At 40.3% G+C, this 11,124-nt stretch overlaps 1 non-coding gene across 1 annotated transcript; it reads right to left on the bottom strand.

Moving 5' to 3' along the window:
* Positions 1–10,174: 10,174 nt before the first annotated feature.
* Positions 10,175–10,289, bottom strand: LOC136728226 (U5 spliceosomal RNA). The gene has a single exon (XR_010808591.1). It is a non-coding gene; the product is annotated as a U5 spliceosomal RNA (small nuclear RNA).
* Between the last annotated feature and the right edge of the window lie 835 nt (positions 10,290–11,124).

Here is an 11,124-nt window from a genome sequence, read left to right as displayed (position 1 = left end):
TCAGTGAGAACTTAATGTTTACCAACATGAGTGCAGCTTTATAGGAAAATGACGTAACATCTTATGGCCGTTCATCCAATCAGAAGATACAGGTCCGGGTCCGTTTTATGATCTGTCCTCCCGTGAAGAGGTGATGGATCCAAAGCAGATGTCCGTCTTTGATGTGCACTAGGAAGATGCGATCCCACGGTCGTCATTTACCTAGTGTCAATCGCTCGTTAACAGAAACAATTCCTGCCTATCTGGAGAAACGATTAAGTCATAAACAAATTCTCAGCAGACATCTGTAGGCTATTTCGGCACTGTGTGATCTTTCATTACTGACAGGAGTTTCTAACAAACCAACCTTGTTGACCCTTTACTTGTGCTGCTAAATCTAATCTGCTCAGTCTGTATACAAACTACTTCTAATGCTAGTATTAATATAAAACATTATATAGTTATCACAAAACACTTTCTTCAACTTCCTATACAGAGTCTTCATTCTCTGCTGTTTGGCAATAGAGCAAAGCAGAAAGAAGCCAAAAAGTTATGTTTGTCAGTTACAAGCAAATCCCCTTAGGGGTTAGGAAGATTTGACGCTGCGTTTTCAGCTCCTTCATCCCAACCCTTCCCCGTGGGGTGTATATGTGTGTACGGCGAGTGTAAGGGTGTCCCTGCTGTCTGGGAGAGCGATAAGTGTGTGTCCCTAAATGTGAATGTACAGAATGTCCTGAAGGTGTCTCATGGAGCAGAGTGACCTTTGTAATAGTATCTTTCCAATGCATCCTTTGGTTTTCCTTGAGTCATGAGGTTTATTGCCTTTGATACTAAATCCATTTGTCCTCAGTCACATGGAGCCTCCAGAACCAAGGGGATAGAATAAGATTTGTGTCAATGGGTGTGTGAGTTTTGCTCCTCCCGAGTGAGGGACGGTGTCGTTTAGTAGAAATTTAGAGAAAGTCTGCCAACGAGGGTGTTTTAATTGCAGCTGTAACCATAGTAGATACATTATGAGGTTTACAAAGTTGTTGAGATGCTCTTTGAACAGTGTATTTAAGACATAAAAAAGAAACATACAGACATAGCAGAATAGTAACTACCGATATCAATCCATGTAACACAATCATACCCAGATTACCAAAGGTATCAGCAAGCCATCCCCAGAGGGTTTTTCCTCCGGAGGACTGGTGTATCTTTGTAGTTGCTTTGATTATTCTGATCCATCTTCGGTCTAAAGTACCATTCTCCTGTGATGCCTAAGGCATAATCATATGCATACCGTACATTAGAGGCAACTCTAAGTTGTGAATAATCAGAAAATCCTGGAATTGGAATGGGGATCATTGGAACCCCTTTCTTAGTGTCGTGTGGAATGTGGGAACAAACCCAACATTTTGTTTTATTAAGGGCATTTGCATAGGTGCGTGTCATTTGGATACATTTGTTATCTGTCCATGATTCAACTAAGGACATACTCATAATTTTTGATTACTTCTCCTGCTGTTGTTATAAACCCTCTACGTTCCCAGGTTGCCATATAGTCGTGTACTACTCCAAAAGCATAGTGACTGTCAGTGAAAATGTTAACTTTAATGTCTTTCGCTATTTTTAATGACTCAGTCAGCGCCACGAGTTCTGCCACTTGGGCTGAACAGTGTCCTGGCAGGGATCCTGTTTTTACGACGGTGCTATCATCCAATACCACCGCCCACCCAGTGTGGGGAATTCCATCTTTTATTTTCCTGGATCCATCAACATATAGTTCCAAGTCAGGGTCTGTGAGGGGGTTTTCTAGGAAGCGACTGTGGTCCTCCTGGAGAACCAGCTCAGAGCATGTATGCTCTTCTCCCTCCCCTAACATCCCATCTGCTGGGTTTACTCGTGTGTCTTTTATTATTTGTATGGATTTATCTCTGGGGAGCAAAACAGCTTCCCATCTAGCTCGTCTACTATCGGAGACTGAACGCAATTTGCCGGTGTGTAATAATTCAACTAACGTGTGTCCTGTGTGCAGAATCAACTGTGTGTTCATTACAATCGAATCTCATGCCTGCACTGCCCAAGAGGCGCAGTCTACTGCTGCCATACAGCGATGCATGCCTGCTGCTACCGTAGGTTGCTTTGTGGAGTAATAGGCGACGGGACGTGTCGGAACTGCTGTATAATAGATCCCATCTTGGGAACAGTAGAGGTGAAATGGTTTAGTATGATCTGGTAACCCGAGGGCGGGGGCATTGCTGAGAGCCTGTTTTATTACACGATAGGCTATTTCCTGTTCATGTCCCCAGTCTATGGGGTCCAAGGGAGCCGGGCTCCCTTTGATTAACGCCTGTATCGGACCTGTGGCTTGTGTGAAATTAGGGATGAAAGTGCGGCAATCATTAAGGAGCCCCATAACTTTACGCACAGCCCTAACATTATGTGGTTTTGGCATATTTAGAATGGCTTCTTGCCTATTATGCGTCATAGATTTTTGTCCTTGTGAAATGTTGTGTCCGAGATATTGAACCTTAGTTAAGCCTATTTGTGCTTTCTTAGGGCTTGCTTTAAATCCTGCCTTTTGTAAGACACCGAGGACTCATCAGGAGACGCAATCAAAAGATCATCCACGTACTGGATGATTAAACTATTCCAGGGTGTCAGATCCATTCCTTCTAAGGTCTTGGCCATTGCCTGGTGAAAGAGTGTCGGACTGTTGTGAAATCCCTGTGGCACTCTAGTCCATGTGTACTGTTTGTCACATACAGTAAACGCAAATTTATCTTGGGAATCAGAGTGGAGTGGCAGGCTCCAAAATCCATTGCTAATATCCAGGACGGTAAAAATAGAGTGTTCAGGTTTCAAATCATTTAATATAGTGTTGGGATTGGCTACAATCGGGTGTAACCGGGGTGTAACTTTATTCAATTGTGTGTAATCAATTGTGAGTCACCATGAGCCGTCTGGTTTTGCCACTGGCCAGATTGGAGAATTAGTGGTTGAATGCGTTTCGCGTATTATTCCTTCATTTTGCAATGTTTGAATAATTGTCTGAACTGCTGTAAAAGCTTCTGGTTTAATAGGATACTGTTTATGTGCTTTGTGTACTGGACCTGGGATTACTATAGGTTCAATTTGTGCCAGACCACAATCTAGTTTATGTGTTGCCCAAACATCAGGAAATTCCTGACATACGTGTCCAAGTGGTGTGTCTGGCCATATATGAGGTGTTGACGGTGTGAGTGAGATACTAGCACAATTTGTTGCGTATCTTTGTGTATTCTTTTTATTCCCGTGTGTATTGGTCCATATTATGCAATTATTATTAGCATCCACTAGTGCGCCGGCTTCTCTAAGGATATCTATACCTAATATTGTCCCCTTTTATACAGGTAACGAGCTGAGATTAGGAGCACTCCCTTTAAGAGAGTGCTCCTAATCTCAGCTCATTACCTGTATAAAAGACACCTGTCCACAGAAGCAATCAATCAATCAGATTCCAAACTCTCCACCATGGCCAAAGAGCTGTCCAAGGATGTCAGGGACAAGATTGTAGACCTACACAAGGCTACACAATTCCCTCCATATCGGAAGTCCTGCAATGATCCATGTGCTGCTTGGAGGTGCACCAGAAACGGCCAGTCTTGATATTTATGATTGTCCAGATATTGATGTCCGTGAAACAATCAAATTAGTAAGTATTTCAATGGTTGAAACTTGTGTTTGCTCTGTATTCTAAGTTTCTGTGCCTTAGGGAACCTTTGTGACATACTAAAAGGACATACTGGTAAGATGTTGGGCACTTTTCAAACAACAAAAATGGCATTTGGTTAGTTATAAGGGACATTTATACCAGTCTGTGCAAATATCTATGCATATTCCAATGTTTGCTGCAGGACTTACAGATTGAGTGAGGGGGTCAATATGTTTGATTCAGAACTAACCACTGCTTCTTCAATTTTGTTTTAAACATAATTTAAAAGAAAAGTGGGCTATACATTGGTCTTGATAAAAGGAGCAGTGGTCCCTGAAGCAATTATTTTAGTTTTTTGGTCACAATTCCTAAAACCCATTTTCTGTAAAATATGTTATCAACTTGCATTAATATATTATCCAAAGTACAATCATACTAATCATGAAGATGTTCGTATTATTATATTCTAAGGGTTCTAGTCTATTGTGTATTGTGTTTATTATTAGGCCCTTCTCTTATGTTTTACAGTTGTTATTATTATTCCATACAATACAGGGATTAAATTAAGTATTTTAACCACAAACTTGAAGACAAAGTCTTTGAGGAAAGCAGGGCCCTGTTCGTTCCAAGGGTCAAGTTTCTTAAGACTCAAATAGCTATTTAAATGACTTTCGTATTCAGTCGACTTAGTCAATTGTCCAGCTGGATGGCTGGGCACAGGCGGGCAGCGCAGTCTGTAAAGTTCTTTATTTAATAAAGTCCTTTAAAAGAATTCTTCCTACGGCTCAATCTCCTTCTCCCAGTTTAACCCTTCTGTTGCTGGCAAAGACTTAGTTGGTTTCTGGTTCCGGTTCTGGCAACAGAGATACAAGTTCAGCTGTGGCAGCGAGTTACTGGTTTAGGTGAGAGAGAGATAGAGATGCCGTGCGTTATCCTTTATAGGCCTGTCAGATCAATAGGTGATTGGTTCTTTAGTTTGTGAGATTGGATTTCGGTTTCAGCCCCCAGTGTCCTATTGGAGGGGGGCTTGATTTATGACTGATGTCAATCCATGCCATCTTTTGGAAATGCCGGTTGGCACGGGTTCGTAGCTCTGTGTCGGGATTTCGGCTCTCGTCCATTTCAAAGAGTTTTTATTTCCTACAGGCCCCCTTCCCCAGACATCTCACAGCAGGGATTCCAAGCTATTTGGCCCATTCTCGGTGCCATCCTCCCAAGACTGTCACTTTGATGTAAACCAGTTCACATGCTGATGAGTTAAGGAAATCTGATAAATTTGGGGGGGAGAGGTCTTCTTTAGATCAGTGCTTCAGCTCAGAGCTAAAATGCTCTTATCAGAATACACCCAACATAACGCTACACTGGTTAATTCTGTTCTGGGAAAACCACAATCCTGCAGGTTTAATAAGTCTCTCTACACATCAGTCCCTGAGTACCTTCAACCAATGGTCATTTTGACCAATTAAGCCCAAGAATTGAGTCAATTAAGTTGTCAAGGACTACCCAGTGAAGACGTGAACTCACGACTAGGTCACACTGTGAGCTCACCAGAGCAGACATTACACTGAGCTCACTGTGAGCTCACTTAGCGCTTTTCCAGCGACATGGTGCCGGTGCTGGAGCCGGAGCTGCTGCTCGGCCTGGGATCCAGCTGATCTTTTTTGAACCGGCCCGCTTTTCCACCGGTTTTGACGTCACTGGATGTGGGCGTTCCCAAGCATGGAGTAGAAGTGGAGAAACACAGCAATAGTAATCAGCACCGAGGCGACTGCGTCTTTAAACCCCATTTAACATCACAATCAAACTCATTCCGCGTCTATGGCAAATCGTAACCCTAATGTTACAAATGTTCCCTAAATATGTGTTTTGCAGAATACACAAGCAAACGTTATGGAATATCAGCATTTTATCGACACACATGATAGAACTTATTGTTCTTTAACATTGATGAGAATAATTAACATGAATAAACTTACTGCTGAAGATGTAACCCTTACCCAGTGGCTAACCCTAACTATGTTACAGATGTTCCCTAAACACTTATTTTGCAGGATCAATAAAAAATTGTTAGGATTTTTTAAACTTTTACTGACACACATAGTTAATAGCAATGTGTTATAACTTTACCGAAAATAATAATCTGTATATCTTTAATTGTTTAGACGTTATTAAGATATAATGCATCTTTCACACAGGGAACATTTGTAACATGTTAGGAAAAACAAACAAATGATTTGAAAATATTCATAATTACAGCATACAATTTGTCAGGCTTCATAAGAATGGTATTTATAACATACTCTGTAAAAATCAAGCAAATAGCATTTGTGGTTCACGAGAAAATATATATATATAATCAAAGCTATCAGACTATAGCAGCCGGTGTATGAAGACACATACGATTATACAGCATTATTTGGCAGCTTCGCAAGACCTAATTTGAAACGTTGTTGGTAAGTTAGATAATTAGTGGGGACCCTCTATTTGCAGTTCTTCCCCTCCATAATTGCTAAAATAAAGTTTTACTGACATTTTATTGACCCTACCACTGCATAGGGCACATCTGTAACATGAACGCTACTGAATGGCACATACATTGAAAACTACGGAGAACTGAGACAAATCCACTTTACACTTCATAAATAATCTTAAAACGTTTCCAACCAAGGCAACACCCACTTGAAATACGTTCACTCTCATTTTTGGTAAACAAAAAGAGAGATTGTTACATATGTTCCCTATGATGCATCTACAGAGAGAGAGAGACAGACAGACACTAACTCTCTCTCTCTCTCTCTCTCTCTCTCTCTCTCTCTCTCTCTCAGCTGGGAGTGTGTGGGAGGGGTCTGCAGTGAGCGGGAGTGCTGCTGAGAGCTCTGTCCTTTGGCTGCGTTTTTTTGTTGCTTTACTTTTTTCAGTTTGTTTATTTTGTCTTCTGTTTTCAGTGCTTTTCTTATTGTGGGGGAACAGGGGAGGGGAGGGGGGAGTACCGGTAGTTCTTCCCGGGTCGGGGGGTCGGACCCCCTGAATGCGTCTTTTGAAAAACTGACCCGACGCCATGGAGTCAAGATCGCTCCGGTGCAGTTCTGCCCCCTAGAGCAGTGTGTGTTAGCGGTTGGGGAGGTAGCAGGGTGTGAAAATATCAAGTCTGCTGCCATTGTTATCTTCTTAAAAACCACTGATCTGCTCAATCAGCTAGTGGCTAATGGCACAGTGTTAGACGACACTTTCACCCCGGTGTTGCCGCTCGCTGCTCCTGCCCGGAAGGTAACGCTGTCTAACGTCCCTCCGTTCATCCGCACCGGCTCGGGCAGCTGATGTCCGGCATTAAGAGGGTCCCGCTGGGCTGCAAAGCCCCGCAACTGAAACACGTCGTGTCCTTCCGAAGGCAGCTGTATATGATCCTCAATAACATCAATGAGGATCTTAATGTCTCCGAAGTTGGATCTCTCTTGCTGCCACCACCACGAAGATTGCTCTTTAGTAATGTTGGAAAGTCAAAGACAGCAACCGTCAGGGTTCTTGCATATGACGTATTCGTGCTGCACCTCTCTGCAAGGATCCAGGACAGTTTGTCAATGTAAACTCCAGTGCCTGGGAATATTTCCACCTAAAAGACAATGGTAAATAAAAAACAAGTTTATCCCCAAACTATTCTTATATTACGTTAAGTGGAATACATTATCAGTAAGGCTGTGATTTTGTTACAGAAATGTGTTATTAAAGACCACAGTATGTCTCAATTCTAAGTTTATTAATTTACAGACATAATAAAGTCAGTGAATCTGTGACACCCATAATTCAATTACATTCTTATTATCAACTATAACTATGAATATAACTGATAATGTAGCATCATTAGATTGTTTACAACCAATATTTGTTTTCAATATATATATTTTTACCTTGTCTTTGTAATATTGTAGACCAAGAGTGTTATACCTGTTTTGGTGATTCTTTGTCAGATTCAGAACAATTTGCTGTGGGGCTGTCAGAACCACTTGATGGTGACACACTTTTGTCTTCATTGCTGATAAATGTGGCTTTTGTTACAATTTTTTTCAGATTGTCCAAAAGGTCTGGAATCTCTGGAGAAAAAAACCTTAGTATTAAATGATAATCATTTCTAGTAATATATTTAATACAAAGTGAAAACAAAACCATCAATGCCTGCAATTATACTTGAGAGACTTGCTCTATGTTATTGGCAAACTGACCTTTTTGTGGGTCATTAACATTAGCTACAAAAAAAATAAAAAAGATAAAATACAAGAATTACCAGGTCTAATGTAATGCATATAGTCATTAATGTAGGATTATGAAGTTATGTTGAAAAACTTTATTTAATAATCAGTATTATTAAACTATTAGACAGTGCACATTAAGAGTCTGTATTGTGGTTCTAGATTACTTCAGTATGATCAACTATAATACATTACTCTGGAATCTAAATTACTGAAGAATAACATTTATCAAGGTAAGGAATTATTTGCTATAAATAAAAAAACTTACCATCAACCATACGGTTTCGAAGACATTGGTTTTCATTTTTAAGTCTTGTGTTTTCCTTTTCGAGCTGCTTAACTTTTTGCTGTAGCTCAACTTCACTGGACTCTTTAAATGTCTGTAGAATATGACGGGATCTAATTCTTGAAGCTCCATCGGTTTTCTTTCTTATTTTGTGCTGTATTCAGAGAGGAAAAGAGTTTAAAATGAAAATATATATATATATGAATATGATAAAAAAAAAACAATCCTGCAATACATTTATTTAATATTTGCAGTAATTATCTCACCGGTAACTGTGGTTCATCAAGGTCACTATCATCTGAAATTTGAAGTTTTTTGTTTGGTTTAGGTACTCTCTTCATTTTAGGACAGGGCATTTTTGTTAGGTCATTAAGTTTTCTTCTTAGTTCGCCTTCTTTTCCTAAAATAAAAATAAAATAAATAAAACCCTGCATTATGTCCACAGATATTTGGGGATTATATTTATTTGTCATAAAAATACTGTGCTTTGACCATACAAATTAAGATGAACAGCCAACACTGAATCAAAACTGAAGTTAAATTATATCTGGTTTAATTTATTTTGTGATTTGGGGGATTTTATTGTATAGCACAACACACAATAAATCGTTCTTACAAATGCCAGTCAAGTATGACGAGTTTTAGCGCCCTCACCACCACCTACCATGTTATAAGAGTATGTTAGAAGTACAACACATTAATAACTTAAACATTCATTTCAAATATACTGTGATTGTATATATCAAATAGCATGTAAAGACTTTAATGTTTTTTTTTTAAATAAACATTGTTACCAGTCATAATGATCTGCGCTTCATGGACAGGCCATCCACCTTTTGGAGGTTTGTTCGTGTCTCTCCACTCTGCTCTGAAGTTTCGAGTCGTCTCTTCGTCATCATCAGCAATGCTGAATAAATCAAAATTGCGAAAGCAAGCAGTGGGAATCACGCTGTAAGAGTCTTTGTCGACCCCGCTTTCCCACTTCACCAACACGTGCATCACCGCCATACTACCTTCACCTTCTCGTCCGTTTTTTCTGCACCTTTTTCCCCCGACAAGTCACGGCACAAAAAACAGTCCCGCTCTGCATTCTGGTACTTGGCGTTCTTAATAACACCAACAGGGTGTAATCGCATAGACCACTCGAGTATAAAGTACTACATATCCCATCAGTTACAGTTTTTTTTCATCTTCTGAAACTGCAATTTAGCACTTTCAACTGTTTCTTAGTGATTCCTAGAATTACTAACCGGTATTGTAGTCAATGTGTTTATAACCTTTTTTGTTTAACGATTTGTGTGTTATCCTATGGGATCCCATGGTCTTTGATTTGGTCACGGAAGTGATTTGTCTTTGATTTGTTGATCTAGAGTTGAATTTTAATTAGTTTTTCCCTTTTGTATAATTAGTGTAGTGCTACATTTAGTCTTTGTTTTTAAATAAATTTGACAATTTATATCTTTGGAATTGGTGTCTGCGTCCAATTATTACAGAAATTGAGTTCTACAAGACTCCAGGATTCGTGATAAGGTGATACTATGAATTCACTTCTTTAATTGAAATGTATAAGTGTACCTTACGCTACATATATGTATGTATGTATGTATGTATGTCCAATTGCTTTGACAATACAAATGAATTGAATTGAGAGAGAGAGAGAGAGAGAGAGACAGACAGACAGACTGACAAACAGAAAAACAGACAGACACAGACACACACACACACAGAGCCAGCCAGCCAGCCAGCTCAGCGATGACATCACGAGCCTCTCTCAGCTGACTGCTATGACATCACAGAGCACGTACATTCCGTTGCTTGCCGTCTGTCAACCACTCAGTCACTGCCAGCCAGACTGGCTGGCTGGCTGGATGGGGGGGCTGCTTGCTGCTGCTGCGTACCTTAGCAAGCTTATTTGCTTGACCGGCCTTCCTACTCCTCTGCCCACATGCCCACCTATGCCCGATCTGCTGTTCACCTGGATCACAGCTCCGCCCCAACAAGGCAGAGCCCCCCAAGAATGGTACAAACTCACCCACGATCCCCTCCACGGAAAGCTTTAGCAAAAGGCAAAAGCGTTATACGTAATGAAGAGGAACCCGAGTCCAAGACGCATCCGACCAGCCATACATATTTGTGTGTATTAAAGATCACATTTTCTTACATTTAGTTTTTCTGTACTTTATTACATCTTATTGTGATTTATAAAAGTATTGTTTCTTTTCCATATGTATGTATGTATGTGTGTGTGTGTGTGTGTGTGTGTGTGTGTCTGTCTCTGTGTGAAAGTTAGTGTGTGTGGGTGTGACAGTGTGTGTGAGTGTCTGTCTGTCTGTCTGTCATGTAACTCGCACATCTGTGAGGGCACCATTTTTGCAGAAGAGATGTACACATTTTGGAGCAACATATGCTGCCATCCAGACATCATCTTTTCCAGTGACGTCCCTGCATTTTCAAACAGATCACATTTTATTACACTTTGTTTATCTGTACTTTATTACATCTTATTGTGATTTATACTTGTAATGTTTCTTTTCCATATATATGTATGTACAGTGGGGGAAAAAAGTAATTGATCCCCTGCTGATTTTGTACGTTTGCCCACTGACAAAGAAATGATCAGTCTATAATTTTAATGGTAGGTGTATTTTAGCAGTGAGAGACAGAATAACAACAAGAAAATCCAGAAAAATGCATTTCAAAAAAGTTATAAATTGATTTGCATGTTAATGAGGGAAATAAGTATTTGACCCATTTTCAATGCCCTGGCTTAGGGAAGGAGGTTCTCACCCATGATTTGATGGTACATGGCCCCGTCCATCGTCCCTTTGATGCGGTGCAGTTGTCCTGTCCCCTTAGCAGAAAAACAGCCCCAAAGCATAATGTTTCCACCTCCATGTTTGATGGTGGGAATGGTGTTCTTGAGGTCATTCCTCCTCCTC

This window comes from Amia ocellicauda, unplaced genomic scaffold, assembly GCF_036373705.1.
Source record: "Amia ocellicauda isolate fAmiCal2 unplaced genomic scaffold, fAmiCal2.hap1 HAP1_SCAFFOLD_29, whole genome shotgun sequence".
NCBI classification, from domain to species: domain Eukaryota; kingdom Metazoa; phylum Chordata; class Actinopteri; order Amiiformes; family Amiidae; genus Amia; species Amia ocellicauda.
This window is presented reverse-complemented; position numbering and strand designations above follow the sequence as displayed.